This window comes from Pezoporus wallicus, unplaced genomic scaffold (genome assembly GCF_028554395.1).
Source record: "Pezoporus wallicus isolate ANWC-B61680 ecotype Strahan unplaced genomic scaffold, APGP_CSIRO_Pwel_v1 contig_593, whole genome shotgun sequence".
NCBI lineage: Eukaryota > Metazoa > Chordata > Aves > Psittaciformes > Psittacidae > Pezoporus > Pezoporus wallicus.
The window spans coordinates 1,856,223-1,867,137 of NW_026642342.1; the positions used below are offsets into that span (position 1 = coordinate 1,856,223).

At 43.1% G+C, this 10,915-nt stretch overlaps 1 long non-coding RNA gene across 2 annotated transcripts; it reads right to left on the bottom strand.

Moving 5' to 3' along the window:
• Positions 1-2,134: 2,134 nt before the first annotated feature.
• LOC130609713 (uncharacterized) lies at positions 2,135-5,348 on the bottom strand. 2 transcript variants are annotated; one of them, XR_008974858.1, is made up of 3 exons: positions 5,220-5,348; positions 3,358-3,483; positions 2,135-2,185 (listed from the first exon to the last, which is right to left on the bottom strand). It is a non-coding gene; the product is annotated as an uncharacterized LOC130609713 (long non-coding RNA). The 2 variants fall into 2 exon arrangements; XR_008974857.1 differs by lacking the exon at positions 5,220-5,348 and adding an exon at positions 4,869-5,020.
• Between the last annotated feature and the right edge of the window lie 5,567 nt (positions 5,349-10,915).

A 10,915-nucleotide genomic window follows, 5' to 3' on the forward strand; every position in this document is an offset into this window, starting at 1 on the left:
GTTTTTTGTCCCCAGTAGTACTGTGTCTGGAATGGGCAACCTATTGCAGTCAAATATACACCAACATTTTCATTCATGAACTTCTCTCTGAAATATCTCAGACAGGAACTGGGGACAGGAACTGGGAATAGGAACTGTAAACACTGCTGCTTGACATTTATCTCCAGTATTATATTTATTGACAATTTAAATTTGCTAACAGACCAGATAAATTAATAAAGAGGAGAAGCAAAAATCACTGTCAATCAAACTGCTTTTTTAGACCCTGTTATAATTAGAGACAAAACCAAACACAGGCAGATCTTGGTTGATGTACATCACAGTACTTTCACTGAAGTCAAAAGAGCTGCAAGCCTGCATGCATTGAAAGCATTCTCCATACTGTACCATTACGGTGATCAGAAAAGTTTCAACATCCTGCGACTACTTGCCAGCATAAATCTCTGTATGGATAAATAGTGGCATAGGTAGAATTAAACATAACAAGATAAAGACTAGACAAATTAATGCTCTAAAGAATTAGAGATGCTCATAAAACTTTATTTCATCTCCCCTCATTATATTCCTGATGCTCCTTAGAGTTTTCCAGAGGATTTTCACTCAGTACACATGACAGTGGTCCTTCAATCAGCAGCTCTTTGATGTTCTTCTGAGTTTTAGCTCATATTAGGTGACCCCAGGCCTCTCTGCCTGCAGAGCGCTCAAGCCCTCCACTGACTACAAAAACAACTATTTCCAGTAAGGTGTTTTTGCTGGCAGCGCTAAAAAATAACCAAAACACCTAAACAAAGTAATCTAGCTGGAAACAACTTTTGACATTACAGCCAAAACTAACAGCTCAGCAAATTTAACATGCCTTGATGTGCTTTGGGAAATAAAAGACTCAGAAGGAAGATTTCCCCAGCTTTAACTGGAAAACTTGAAGCCAGGGTAATAAAGTATGCTTCTAATAATGCTTCCTAAAGTAGTTCCTACTCTCAGGACTCTCACCTCAACCTATTTCTGATCTTGGATGAGAAGGAGATGTACACACACAGGGCTATGACCTGATCATGCAAAGTCTCCCGTCTGGCTGAACAGAATGGAAGCTGTAGGACTTTCCAAGGACTTACCCACCTCACTGTATGGACAGTCATCCTTTCCCCATTCATCTCCTTGTATGATCTATTCTGCATTCCACTTCTATCCCTGCCTGTCATGGCAGACAGCCCTTAACCCCATGCAGTCACTACATATGCGTTTCCACCCTATCATGTGAGTTAGCTGAAGCAGCACGTAGGGTATAAGAAATCCAAGCTGCATTCTTGTTATTGCAGGGCCAAACCACATAACAGGCTACTCACCTGCACTGCGAAAGAGGAAACCCTGCTTCGTTCCTGAAGGCCCAGGCTGCGCAAGCTCCAGACAAACTTCAGGGCAAACCTTCTCTTCTTCTCATGTTGACAGCAGATCTGTAGAGCCATCTGACTTGGCCAAAACCAAGGAGAGTCTGAAGAAATAGAAAGCCCAGATCAGCCAGAAAGCCGAATTTCAAGTACCTGTGAAAATAAAAATAAACCATGAAAGTGACGAACTTTCTCAACAATGTGTGTGTCAGGTTTTTTTTCCCCTTAAATAACTACAAAAGAATGCCTTTTCCCTGTATCACTCCTGAATCTGGTTAAACAATCATTTACTCATGCTTTCTCACACATACGTATATTCATATGCACAAAGAGCAGCCCAAACCAAAGGCCTGCAACTGAAAATTTCAGCCTGAACAGTTACATGTTGGCAAGCACATAGCATTGGAAAACAGAACCTTTTAATAGAAAATGTCTGGCAACCTTAATTATAGGCACCACTGCCAGCTCCACCAATAATTATAGCTTAGTTTCAGAATCATCCATGTGCTAACAAATATATTCAATGACAAGAGCATTTCCCAGTGGTATTCACCAGGAAAGACTTCCAGCCAGCTAGAAGACAGCCATGAGATGCAAGGATGACCTTACATTACTTGTTTGCCTCCAGGTACAGATCTTCTTCTGCTTAAGCCACAGATGAGCCTCATGGCTGCTTTGGTTTCCTTCCATCTCTATCCTCCCTCAGGCAGAGGGAGAACTCTATCTCAGTCTTACATATAAGATGATACCTTAGTCCCCTGTGACCACCAGCAAGTGAGTCTCTTGCATCTTTATGTAGTCTGCAATGAATATGGTAAAGATAAGCAAAAGAGTCACTCTCTGCTCCACAGTTTCGCAGTGGAGCCTGGCAGGTTTACAACAGAGGTACTTCAGATGCAAAAAACTGTCCACACATGCACACATTTCAACAACCTTTTCAAGAACTTTGCTACTATCTGCGTAACAACTGTTATCCCTCTGAAAGGCTCTGGCAGAGAGCATTACCCAGTGCTGAAATGTTTTTTGTCTTTCTCTCTACAGCTTTTTCAGCTGCCAGATGTCTCCAGATTCATGTATAAAGTGTGGAGCTCTGCACTGAAAGTTAACACCATTGAGTTCAATGACTCTGGTCCAGGCTTTAACAGTCTCTGCTAGCCACACCATTCAGTGGCCTGCAGTCCGGAGGCCCTGGTGCACACAGCCACATAAATCAGTGAAGATGCTGTGGAGCTCCAGCCATCTATGAGAATCTCAAAGAGGAAAACATCAAATGTTGAACATCTTCAAAGATTAACATCCTCCCAGCTGTAGATCAGTGACCAGGGCATGATTGTCACCTTCTCACCCATTGCAACTGGGAGCAGGTGTCCCATCCTTCAGCAGAGGGAAGCCTATGATAGGCAGCTGTAACACTGCTTACAGAGCTTTGTATAGTCAGTGCAGAAAATTGGTGTGGTTTAGGCACAAATGGGCTAAGCAGGCCTGCAACCAACTCTCCTGAGCATTTGGCACCTGGATGCCACTGGAATTTCTTTCTGATTGCCCCACTCAGCAGCTGGCAAGGCAGCTCAGCAAGGGGATAAAGAGGATACAAGCAGGGCTTGCCTGCCCATTGTCAGATTCAAAGGACCTAAGGGAGCCTGCTTTTTTTAGAAGCACTCAGGAGACTGGACCAGTATGAGGGAAGGCAAAGGATGTGTCCAAATGCCTGCAGAGAGATGCCATGGGATGCCCAGAAAAGCTTCATGTATGGAAACAGCATTTCAGAGGCAGGAAGTGTGTAAGCATTTTTCCGTGCCTGTGCACCTGTGCTGCAGAATACATCTCTGCAGGTACTCAAAGGTGCTCCTTTGTATGCAGCTGAAGCCACTGTCACAACACATAAGTTCAATGCCAGCGCTATCTCAGGCACTGTGACTCACCCACCCTTTCTTAATCTGTAACAGCAGAAGGGACCTCAAAGGCTCCATACCTCCTGCCATCCTGGTATCCATTGATGTAGCAGAGGTCTTGTGGGTGGACAAAAATCTCTGAAGCATCCCCTGGGAGAAGACTGTAATCCAGGTTTCTTGCCATCCTATTCCCAGTTTGCATGATGCTGTGGTATGCAAATCAAACAAAAATGGCCCTGATTTCCAGGCACACTTTAAATTCAGTATCTCAGAAGCACTGCAATTAGGCTTAATGAAAGTTATGTTACTTTGATTAAATACAAGCTGAGTGCTGAAAGAGTGCTTCCTGAGCTTTATAGGGCTGCAAGCAATGAATTGTGTTGCCACCTAATTATTCTGTCTTACTGGAATCTCCAAAACAGAATGCAAGGCGTATCTTTCACAGTGCTGGGGGAGGAGGACCCTAGCCTTTATAAGCTCTATCACAGCTCTGTGATTGCAAGGAAGATAGAGGGACCCAGGTCCAATCCCACTTCTGCCCATGCCGTCAAGCACATGCATACCTCTGCCTGGTCTGCCAGGCCCTCAGCATATACACCGTAAAGCCATCAAGTCCTGCATCTAACTTCCCTGGGAAATGTACAGACTGCATAAATTGAGCCAAAAAGCTCCCCCAACAGGACAAATTTGTCTCCATGTGTGATGGAGTCCAGTGAGATGTCTGTACCATGCCACCAGCTTCCTGAAAGGGAACAATAAACATCTACTGCTAGACCAAGGAGGTTTAGCAGCATATTCTCTCTTCTCTAATCTATATAGATTATTATATTACTTCTTACAGGGTTTTAGCCTTCTCCTTCAGCTCAAAGCAAGAGTAAGTTTGCTTGAACTTGGAAGGCTTGAGGAGTCCATCACTTGCTCTCGCTCTTGGTGGGCTCAAAGCAGCTCCCAGCTCCTGCCCAGGGGCCAGCAGCTCTTTTATGGGTTAATTACATCTGTGAATAGTGTCTCACTCTGGAAAGGACAGTGGAATAAACCTCTCGCAAAGCCCTAACTCAAAGATGGGGAAGGGTGAGCATCCCCACACACTGATATTACACCTTCAGCTCAAGTAGGAGCTCTCTTGCGAAAGAGGAATCATACAATCCCAGACTGGTTTGTGTTGAAAGGGACCTTAAAGCTCATCCAGTTCCAACCCCCTGTCACGGGCAGGGACAACTTTCACTAGACCAGATTGCTCCAAGCCCTGTCCAACCTGGCCTTGAACACTGCCAGGGATGGGGCAGCCACAGCTTCTCTGGGCAATCTGTTCCAAAACCTCAAAAGAAATGCCACTTCCTCCTACTGAGCTTCTCTTCTCAGGAAGCTGCATAGGAGGAAAAGCCACACCGTTATTACTCCCATAACCAGTTATGGTTACCAACATAGTTTTCTGTACCCACTCACAATCCAAACCCATCTGCTTCAGATCCTGGGGAGAACATTTCATTGTGGGAAGGACCATGTTCAGCATGGCAAGAAAAGCCTCCTAAGGAAACTGCTTGGAATAAAAGACACTGGAGAACAGGTTCCAGGCACAACCCAGGCTCACTCTGTGACTTTGTGCAAGTCATTCAATTCTTCTGTGTCCACACCAAAGAACCTGGTGCTATCTTTAAATACAGTCCTGGGGTACATAAGAGCTGGAGTCTTTTCTGCATGCTTACAGCCCTTAGAACAATGCAGACTGACTCTGTTGTTCCTGTCATCTGAAAAACAACTTATCCTGGTCATGGAAGATGATAGAAACAGTTCTTCAAAAGGGGATTCAAAGGCTGAATCATCCTGAATTAACCAGTCATTTATTTTAACGCAGACGCAGTTACTTATTTTTCCATGCAAGAAATCTACTGCATGTTGCCGAGTTCCAACCTTAGCTTTTAAGGTACATCAGAGTTTTTACCTGTCCATGGGGAATGTGTCTCCAGGCACGAGTATCCAGCTTAAAGCTTGCCTAAAGCCCAGCAAGAGAGGTTTCTCAGCATCCTGCTTAGGAAGGTTTCAGCCCTTCAGTAAAGATGAGTACTCTTCCCATCTTATTTATTCAGACTCGGGAGCAAGGAGAGGGAAGAAGGGGATTGGTTTGGGGTTTTAACAGCCTGTAATACCTTACACATGTCCTTTCCAGATTCAAGTATGTGGGAGTCTTTATTAATCTACTGCCAATCGTTCAATCCTCAGAATGCCAAATCAAAACAATGACACAAAATGCCACCCTAAAATCACACTATACTATTCTGAATTGCCAAGTGCAAGGGTGAAAAGTGTGAAGTGATCCAGAGCTAGGTGTCAAGCTCTGCCACAATAGAATTCAAAATAATTGTGCTGTTGTTTGACAGGTAGTAAAATTCATGGTGGTCCATTAAATCAATGGCAATATCATGTGGGACACTGCAGATTAAAAAAAAAAAAAAAAAAGCTGGAGAGTTCACAAAGGGAAGCCATTGGCAAGAAACCCTTTGGAGCTCCTAATAGGTTTGATTTGTTGTAGGAAAGGTGGGTACCTGCAAGACAGAATAGAGGGGAATATAAGAAGAGAGAAACAGAAGAAGGAAAGCAAAATAAATGTGAAAGAGGAGACAAGTGAGGGGAAAATGTGAATGAAAGAATTGTAAAGAACATACTAACAGGTTGCTATTGTATACATATGCCTCGGTCTTACCACCTTTCACACCTCATTGCACTGGTGCTCATTTTGTCACACAGCCAAGAATTCCTTACTTATAGATGTGGTCTTGTGGATGTAGTCTTCCCTGGCTGTCAGGAAAAGACCTATTGATAAAGTTCAGAAAGGGAAATCTGTGTTCGCTCTCTTAAGCAGGATTTATCCCAAAAGCAGGAAACCCCTTTAATTTTATAAAAAGAACTTGCCTCAAAGCAAGTCAGGCTGAGGCACAATGAGTATACAAGCGGCACTGGAAGAGTATGACTTCCCACAGTTGGGTGTATTATCTTTTCCTGTCTGGAAATCAAGTTTTAAATCCAGATAAGGAGCCCAGGGTGCTTGGTGTTCATACTCTCAGGACCAGTCAAGGATTTCAGCCCACTTGCATCATACATATTTTAAAATGCAATGGGTGCATCTTTCACCTAGGAATTCCAGTGGGCCTAGAATCTGGTAAATAATTTTGCATTAAATCACAGTGTCTTCATGAAATTATCCTTAGAGGTTTCAGGGAAACAGGTATGCCAAAAGTGTTTGTGAAGATGAGCACAGGCTTGTGTCTGAATACGTTACAACAAAATGAGTGGGAGACGAGCCAGGAGATGCCTGTGCTGTCAATAAGAGTCACAGAGGTTCACCTCCCATGTATAGCAATAGGAGCTCCGCCTTCTTAAGACACCCTGAGCCTGTGCCATAGCAGCGGTTGAACTGGAGAGAACCTTTCAGAAAGCCAAAGCCATTTAGTTGTGAATTAAAAGGCAAGCAGTCATGATGGATTCACTGCTCTTCATGAGAGACTGTTCCAGTAGTTAATTGCTCTCACTGTCAGCATCTTATTTTCCTTTGGAATTTATCACACTTATGTCCAATCAAATGCTCATGTCTATCAACATTCTGCTATAAGAGTTTGGTGAGAAGTGATGAGTCTATTAGAGGAAAGATCCCTTCAGTACCAGATGCAGGTGTTGACATTGAGATACCTACAGTCAAATCACCCTCTAAAGCTTTCTTTGGGTAGCCTGAATAATGCACATCTGTGTGTAGATATTTGCTGAACCCCAGCTTTTTTGGTGCATTTGTGCTCCCCACTCAGTGTGTGAAGACCAGAACTGAATATTGCCTTTCATAACAATCTTCCGAGCTCCATTAGCAGAGTTAATCTCTTACTTGCTTCAAATGACTATGCCAGTTTGTGCCCCAGTACAACAAAAGGAAAGACAGACGCTTGTTTACACCACCATAAAAATCTCTTCAAATTCACTGCTTCCCAGGATATATCTAAATGATTAGCTCAGTGCTTCCCAAGTCTTTTGTTCAAATATTTGCCATGCAGGAACAAGTTTATCTTTGTCTTGTCAAATAAAACTTACAGCTTTTTAGCCTTCGCTCAAGCTCTCCCCAAAGCTGAAACACTTGTTTCAGTAAAGTTTTCAACATTTCAAAATTCCAATTCTGCCTCAGAACAAGCTCCATCCTTGTTGGGTTAAATCCTTAATGTAAAATGCTTTCTCAGTGGTTTTTAGCTAATATATTAAGAACAGTTGGTATTTTATTTTGTCCTTAAACCCTGAAATTCTGCTGGGTTTTTTTGCAGCTTAACTGAAAAACCCTAATACAGTTACAGAAAGCTGCTTGGTTTTCCTTCTCAATTTAACACATACCTGCAGAACAGAAACCCACGCAATCATACCTGCTTATTAAAGCCTCTTCATTCCAAGGGTAACCACACGTTTTAGTCTTAGAGTTCATCCACTTAACACAAATTGGGCCAGCTGTTGGGGCAGCCATAACTTCTCTGGGCAACCTGTTCCAATGTCTCACTACACTCATAGTGAAGAATTCCCTACAGATGAACCTTAAACCCTTTTAAAGTTATAACTAGCTCACCTCCAAGAAGATCTCAACCCAGCAGATACTTTGTCCTTCCACACACCTCCCACCTATATGCTTGAAACATCAGAAATCCTATCAAATCCCCACTCCGCTTCTGCCCAAGGGCTGTCAAGATTGGATGGCTCACATAAATCTGAGTTAAATTTTTCATCTCTCCTGTCTCATTTTGAAGTACCTATCTCAAATTCCTTCAGCTGAGGTTCCTTGTTTTCCTCACTTTACAGGCCTGCAAAGCTCACTATAAGAAAAGTTATTTAACACTTAACATTACTCTCAAATTGAGATATTTCTAATAAATACACTTGGAATACATTACCCAGCTTCTTCAAAAATACCTGTCTGCTCCAATTTCTTTTAGTCATTAATGGAAACAAAAATTTAGAGTTTCTAACTTGTCAAAAAGTAAGTTCAGAAGCATTTTCAGAAAAGAGTTTTTCTCCTACAGTTGTTCAATCAGGACAAACAAGAAAAGACAGATGAATAGAAAAAGGATGTTAAGTATTTTAGGATTGATAAGCAGATGTAGAATGCATAGCTTTTTATACTCTTAAAATCAGTGGAATAACCCACCTGGCAAAGTAGAAGGCATACAGAAACATGTATGGATCAAGGCATTAAAGACAACAAAACATGAACCAAACAGCTGTAGAAGTTGAGTATGTGAAGAGCCACTTGGCAGTTACATACTGGGAGTATGCTGTGCCACCCCTGAACTAAAGCAGAAATGTAACTGTTCAAAGAATTTTGAAGAGACTTAACACTCTGGATTATAAAGTACATCCACTTTTGCCTTTAAAGACAACATTTTCAGGCATGCTTAATTATATCATGTTTAAAAGTCAGCAACACTTGAAGTTACATTCTACAACAAAGAAATTAGGAATTTAGCAAATGAATGTGTGTGCTGTCCTTTGGATCCCACTGCAGAGAATTACTTTGGCTTTAAACACTGCTGTTGTCAGCTGAGAATCTGTCATTTCCTAGTGGTGTCCTTTAGCCACCTATAAAATACAATTCATACAATAAACCCAGGTATTGCAGTGGTAATTAAAATCCAAAAGCAATTAGCCTTTTGTTTATTTCACTTGGGAATCTGACCAAAACCTAAATGAGAACACAAAAAAGGGGGGGGAGTGTGGTGGAAAGAAAGCTCTCCAGCTTAGGCATGGTCCCAGATGTCTGAACGATGTCCTAATTAAGCTGTACTACAACATCAGGCAGTCCACATATATATGTATATATGTATGCTTGTGTGTGTGCAGTCTTTATTATGGACTGTACAGTCCTGTGTCCTGGGTTCAGCAGTAGCAGTCATGTTTCTCCTTCATGGTAGCTGCTGCAGTGCTGTGTTTTGAGTTCCAGCCTGGGAACAGTGTTGGTGATACCGATGTTTTCAGTTGTTGCTAAGTGATGTTTACCCGGGGGGGGGGGGGGCCTCGATTGCTCTCAGCCCGGCACCACTCACTGGGAGTGAGTGAACAAGCTCTCTGGCTAGGGTTTAAACCACGACAGTTCTTTTTGGTGGCCAATGTGGGGCACGAGGGGTTGAGATAAGAACAGATCTGACCGGATTAATAGTCACTCGTCACAATGCTGATTTATTGGCTCTCAAGGTTGTTCCTCTTGATCTCACAGTTTCAGTATATCGTACCTTACTTCCATCCGGTATTTGCTGTATTAGTGTTTTTCAAGTGTGGGGCTTGGGCTAAGGTTTTTGTCTCATTGTACTTTATGGTAATGACTTGTAATACAATAGAATCCTTGATCATGAAACTGATCTGGCTTATGTTCCCAGTGTGGTCACCACCTTTATACTTTGGGAGGTATATAATAGAAGTGCTTAGCAATTACACATCTTTTTTCTCTTTCTCAGGTGGTCAACCTGTGAAGGAGACATCCTTTTACCCTCCCAGTCCTCCCCCCAGACCATTTACATTTGAGAGTTTTGAAGTTTTTGAATGGCCTTTTAATGCTGTTGAGACTTGTTTGCTGATGGTGATGGGAATCACCATGCTAGCACGCATACAGTGTGTGTTTTGCCCACAACTGATTTCAAGAGTTAAGCAGAGTCAGGTTTGGGTCTTGTCTGGGGTCAAACGACAACATAGGAGGACCGAGAGATGAAATGGTTCATAAACTTCGAGAGTTCAAAGACAATCTCACCCCTTCCACCATCTCAGCTGTGGAAAAACTATCCCAGGACCTCATACAATTGAGGGACGATCTATCTGATTTATCCAGCTCCTCACGTGTACCAACACACGTCTCAGCTATTAACAAAAGGCATCCTATTTTTCGAGAGAGGAGATACAGGAGGTATACGCCACGGGGTACTCTATGGTTTTACCTGTGGGATCACAGAGAAGACATGACAAAGTGGGATGGAAAACTACTTCAGCTTTGGAGGAACGGGTGAGTGAATTGAAGAGGGGAGCAAGGGCCAAGACTGATCATCCCATGAGAGCTACGGCTTCAGTCTCTGGTGAGCAGTTTCCCAGATGGAGTGCAAGAGCTGATTTTACTCCAGCTTCTGTGATAACGAAGAAGAGCCCCTTTCACCACGACTTAAGTGTCCAATGCTGTGATGACCATTAGAGGGGCCCTGCCTCCAGCCAGGTGGAGGTAGGGGACAATTGCATTTACTGGACTGTGTGGATCAGATGGCCTGGCACATCAGTCCCACAGAAGTATAAGGCTCTAGTAGATACCGGTGCACAGTGTACCCTGATGCCATCAAGCTGTCAAGGGGTGGAACCCATCTATATTTCTGGAGTGACAGGAGAATCCCAAGAGTTGACTGTGCTGGAAGCTGAAATCAGCCTGACTGGGAGGGAATGGCAAAAGCACCCTATTGTGACTGGTCCAGAGGCTCCATGCATCCTCGGCATAGACTACCTCAAGAGAGGGTACTAGACCCAAAAGGGTACCGGTGGGCTTTTGGTATTGCTGCTTTGGAGACTGAGGAAATTGAGCAGCTGTCCACCTTGCCTGATCTCTCAGAAGATCCCTCTGCTGTGGAGTTGCTGAAGGTCGAAGAACAA